Below are 6,000 nucleotides of genomic sequence, written 5' to 3'. Positions count from 1 at the left end.
GGTGAGTAGCAGTAAAATAATTATTACAAGTGCAGGGGATGCTGTAGAAATCAATACCCTGTTGCATTTACATTGCTTTGATCATGTACAGCAAGACCAGAAGATTAAGTAATACAGATTCTGCCTGACAGGCTGATCATTAACACTAGTTTGCAATATGCCTGTGCATCCACTCATCCTGTTAAACATCTTGGGAAAGACAAGTGTTCTACGTTAGTGAATTTAGGAGGGCACATGTAAGACAGTGGCCAAACAACGTGCTAGGTGAGTGTTGTCTGTGTAAATCATCGTCTGCCTTCAATCACACTCGACTCAGAGCCACCTCAGTATTGAAAGAGGTGTAGGTGAGATCAAATGCTGCAATTTCCTGGTGAAATAATCATCAGGTCTTTGTAGCTGTGGATAGATTGACACTGGGTCGACAGTGACCTTGATGGAGGGCGACCTTTGCCCTTTGTCACTCCAGCCAAACAGGTCCCAATATCCTCCTGGTTCACCCTCCTACCTTTAATCCACTCAAGGGTCATCTGCTTAAATGATTTAGCACACTGATCCAAGGACAATGTTATTCTTTCATATTGCACTGATATTCACAATGCTCTACATATTGTGTGATTATTTCTGGCTACAGCCTGCTTCTCTTTGCTTAGGTCTGACAAACATACGTGTGAGAGAATAATATAGAATAAATCAGGTCTCAATATGGCCCAGTTGTGGAAATCACTGTCCCTGATACATTACAAAGATCTAAAATATAATGTGGTGGATTATACTTTGATATCAGCGCCTACTTACTATTGTGTGTTCAGGAAAAAAAAATACCTGCCCTCTATCCCAATAGGATCAGCAGATTAATCTTGGTAAGACGTAACACACACAGATGGTCAGACAGGAAAAATTAGAAAAATATGCAATATGAATACATTTGTCTCGCATAATACTGAATATGATTCATCTATCGCAGAGATAATGGCTTGATGCATTGGTGTACTTAGCAAAGAGACAAAGTTAATTTCTTTATAGGCCAAATATTCCTACCAAGAACCCCAGTAATAAAAATTATTCTTCAGGGAATATTATATAAATTAAATGTATGCCATTTATCTGGTTTGCATAGTAATGGTAACAGGGCTACCTTGTGCATTGATTCATTTCTAGTCTCATTTCAATGCTGCAAACACAATGCACTCAGGAAGATAAGTTACCACCTGCCATGTGTTATATTTTATTTTAAACAGCAATATGGAAATCTGAACTAGGAGGAGACGGGGAGATTACTTGTCTTTTGCTAATGGTTTTGAAATGTATTTTTTAAAGAGAATGAGCCTGTTGTGTGAGTGTCACCTTTCAGATGTCTGACTTTGTTGTTTATTAGGATGAAGACGGAAAGGTGATATGGTGATCTGGAGCAGCACGATCACGGCTCCCCAAAGGCCAGTGGGCCTCAGCTTCCTGACAAAGGTCTTTTTCAATATCCTGCAAACATGGACGGCAGAGGCGTGCGTGCTATCCGGTACTTAAAACACAGGGGGCCTATGGGCTGCGGACATGGCCCTACAACAGGACTAAGATCACAGGTAGAAGCGATAGAAGGAGGCAGGGCTTCCGCAGGCAGAATACTGGCTCATGCTCATTTCACACAACAAAGCTGTTTTCATGCAACACACTCTAGACACTGGACAAAGAAGTAGTAAGAGATGCTTTAATTTTTTTGTGAATACAGAAAAGGGGTGTATTTTTGGATGTGCATTAAGAATTCCAGCCTACTCCCCCTACTAAGGTGTGACAAAAGGCCACAGACTGACTTTTGAAAGCTTTATTCTTAGGCTGTGCATGGTAAATTATCATTTTATTGGCTTTATAAATACTCTAAATCAATCTTCTTTTGCTTTTTTTTATTTGGTTTGGCAATGCAAACATACATATACTTCTCCAGCAAATATATTTCTGGAGAAGACTTGTTATTTGAGGTTTATAAAAGATAATCAGTCTTGTGAGTTTCTAGGAAGTCAGTGGGGTACTTGCAAGAGGAAAAAAAAAACTGTAATTCAACTCTCTCTTACTAACAAGGTGACACGGGGTCAAAAAAAGAAAAGAAAAAGAAGAAAAGACAAGTAAACTTTATTGAATCATGCTCCTTCACCCTCAGAGGTGACATTTAGCTTGTTATTGACAGGGAATAGGAAATTCACTTTTGTCTGGAATTTGTGAAGGTGAGCTTAAACCATAATAATGAATGACCTATTGAGCTCTAAATGCATTCCTGTTATCTTCCAGGAAACAGGTTTAGTAAGGTAACTGTGGGGTTTTGTTTGAGCAACTTCAAATAGGACTGATGTTTGAATTTCAAGGAAAAAAGCAAAAAAGAGAAAAAAATGAAGTCCAGCTGTTGAAATTTGCTCTTTTACTCAAAGTAGGCATGCATGAAGATACACATCAAATTAAATCAAACTCAGTCTGTTTGCCTGTTTGTGTGCTTTAATCATATTAAACTGCTTTACCTGGGTGTTTTTCACTTTCTCCAAACAGCCACTGAGGGACAGATCATTCCAGGCCTTAGCTGACTGACTCTGCGGCATCCTCTGAAAACTGAGGTATTTATGACAGTCAACAACTTTTTAATTTACACTGCATGGCAAAGAAATATGTCAAAAGGAGCTGAGCCAGTTTTCAAGCTGAAGGAGGCAGGATGTTGCCATCCTTGGCCCTCTTCTTCGTTTAATGAGTGAAAGGAAATGATAGTAAATCTGATTTCCCAAAGGGTCTCTGTTGTTTTGGAAGCACTATTCTTATTTTCTTTTAATGGACGATTACTTATCTTCTGATTGTTTTTTCATTGCTAATTACACTCCAAGGTGGGGGGTGGGGGGGGCACCATTAGCATAAGAAACTGGTGTTAATGTATGAACTATGGCTGTGGTGGGACCTCAAGATTATGAGCCAAAATGTTGAGATAAATTGTCCCAGTGAAGGATGAACATTGGTGTAAAGTGGTAATTATCACAGGGTTTACTCATTCATATGCTCAAAGTGACTAGGAGACATACAGAAGTTTCTGAAGCCGACATGTGCAAACAACATAATAGCTAATCTGCGGCACAAGTCTCAGAACTGTCAAGAGCACCAGACAGACGACAATGTTTCAACACTCCTTTCATTCACTTTCATCATGCGGTATTTTATTTTCATCCCAACAATCCAAGTAGCAATGCTTTTGACTCATCAAGGCCATTCATTTACTGTGACGGCCAAATCAGATCACTACTGAAAAATTCATCCCAGAGTGTCAGCCTTTGCACAATAAGCAGGAGCTATTGCACTCCAAAAATACCACTTTGAATATTTCAGAATTACTAAAAGCAATCCAAGGTAGACATGCATATTTTATCTGTGTGTCCTCATACCTCAAGATATCTTTGAGAGTAATTTGTCTTTGATGTGAGAAAGGCATCAATATTTGAATTTCTTAAAAGATCGCACGCACAGGCTGATAATGTCTCCATCAGGAAACATAGGATTAACAAACAAGCTGTTCAGTTGTTCTCAGTTGTGAAAACTACAACTCAGAGGTCACATTCAACCTGAGTGAGTGTCCTGAGAATTTGCAGGGAAATTTAGGAAGGGATGTCTGATAATAGTAGCATCGCAGGGAGTTCCTATGATACATAAATCAGATTTTATATAAATGGACCTGTCCATATAGAAGAAACAAACTAAATCGTTACGTTATAGGAAATAAAGAATCAAAAACCCAGGAGCTTAGAGAGAGACAGAGTGAGACTGAGAGGCGAGGAGAGGAGAGGAAAAAAAAGAGAAACATTTTGCTCAAAGAGAGTACAAACTGTGAAGTGCTGTAGTAGGGTCAGCCCTCCCCTTTCCTGCTTATTTCCATCTGCTGTTGCCAGCCTCTGCCACAGAGTGGTGCCGACACCGCTGTCTTGGAGTGAGGCAGGGCCAGCCCCGTGTCCTATAAACACACACAAATCATTTACATGCTGTACTCATCAAAGGCAACTCTTCCTCATCTCCACCGAGATTTGCTGCTGATCTGAGCTTCCAATATTGCATCTCAGAGCGTTGCGGCTAACCTTTGCAACTGCCAAGAATGTGATTAATTTTTTAAATACAGCTGTTGACCTATTATTGAGATGGAGAGGAGCCACGAGAGACACTCATCTCCTCTCCTCTGTATAATGGAATGCATTATTGCATCAGTGTTTACAAGGCGTCCTAAAAGAGAAACAGAATGAGGGAGAAAGCATTAAATAAAGCAATTCAGCTAATGTCGCTTTGGGCCTTGTGCTCACACAAAATGTCAATCAAAAGTCGCAAATCTTTGATTCATTGCCGTTTGCTCTGGCAGCTGCATCTGAGAGAAGAGTGGTGACACAATGTGGAACAATAATTACACTGCAATGTTAAAGTCCTCCAGTGTCTTGGTGCATTCATAAATAAAATATGTTCAAGATAATGGATTTATGTTCAATAATTCATCATCAGAATGTTTCAAACCGAGTGATATAATATGTGTCACACTATTCTGTAACACAGTGCTTAGCCAAATTAAGTTATCTTGAAACAGATTTATTGACAGGGCTGTTGCTGCATTCATTTACTCAGCAACCATTGCTTAATTACTCCTGCAAAGCACATAAAACAAACAATGCCAATAGACTGATTCTAAACCACTCAGTGTCAGAATTAACTGCACACCCAGGCTAACTATGCACTCATGTCTGAACCAAACCGCACTGAACATTACACACTTCATCCTCCCAAGCACTCTGAGAGGCTCTGAGTTGGAGTGAGAAGAGAGCAGTGGGACTGTGATATTTGTCATTCATGACCTTGGTGCTAGCCAGCCATACAGGCAGTTTGGTTTGATGACCCATCAGAGAATCTGTCTGGGTCCTTGCAAGAGCCAGAGGACCAGGGTGAGGGAAGAGGGTGACATCCAGGGCTGCGGTCTGTTCAGCTGGACTGGGGTCAATCAAGTGGGCCTGAAGATCCAGAGCCAGCTGGAGAGCTATGATACGACTGGCCCTCATGTCCAGAATGTCCCATTCCCAGTCACAAGAGGAGGCCACGCTGGCATGCTGGAGGACGCCACTTGTCCTCATAATTAATTACAGGAGTTTGTATGGTGTAGGAGCAGTGCAAGCATATTGCAGCTTTGCTTTAAGTTGCATTTGTGGAAATATGTCACCAAACTAAAAAATAAATTGTTTATAATGAAGGTTACATGTATGATTTTTATGTGGCGGTGTAAATGTTGAAGTACAAATCAGCTGTACTAGTGTAAAGCATTCCATAAAACCATGATTGAGTTTAAATCAGCTATCTCTGCAACAAACAAATACAAATGGAAGAGATGCACTTGCAATCAACAGCAACAAGACACATTCTGAAAAAAAAAAAAGAAAAGAAAGAAAAACAGACACACACACAGAGAGACTGTGAGGTTTTCCAATCTAGACAAAGCTTAAGCATTCAACAGAGGCAAAAAAAAGAAAACAATTTACATGCAAATCAAACCTTATCATCTCAATCTCTTTATGCCACTTTTGCCTGCAAAATTGCATTCATATGCGCAAAGGCATTCAATTACTGTAGCTGTGGCTCAACTTTTCACATCTCAGCGTTTTCTATTTGGAGAGGCAGGCCCATGTACATTTAATAGGTAGCCATTCTGTTCCCCGGCTCTGCGAGGGATCACTGCGAGTGTGTCAGTTAAAGGAGATGGCAGCATGTATCAGTGCATGAAATAAAGCTCCTGCTCCAAAGTGACAGGCCCTGGATATTGTTGGCAAATGGATGTTAAATTCACTCTGCAACCACCAGCAGCAGCCCCGGCTATGAAAAATTAACTGTACTGTAAATGACCTTTAATATGAGCATAGTATTTTTATAAATGTGTTTTTATGTTTACTTAGTAACATTCTTTAAAGCCAGGCTTTTATTTTTTATACATTAAGCAGACGGATATTCAGTGCTTTTATT

This window comes from Trachurus trachurus (assembly GCF_905171665.1).
Source record: "Trachurus trachurus genome assembly, chromosome: 3".
In the NCBI taxonomy this organism is placed as follows: domain Eukaryota; kingdom Metazoa; phylum Chordata; class Actinopteri; order Carangiformes; family Carangidae; genus Trachurus; species Trachurus trachurus.
This window is presented reverse-complemented; position numbering follows the sequence as displayed.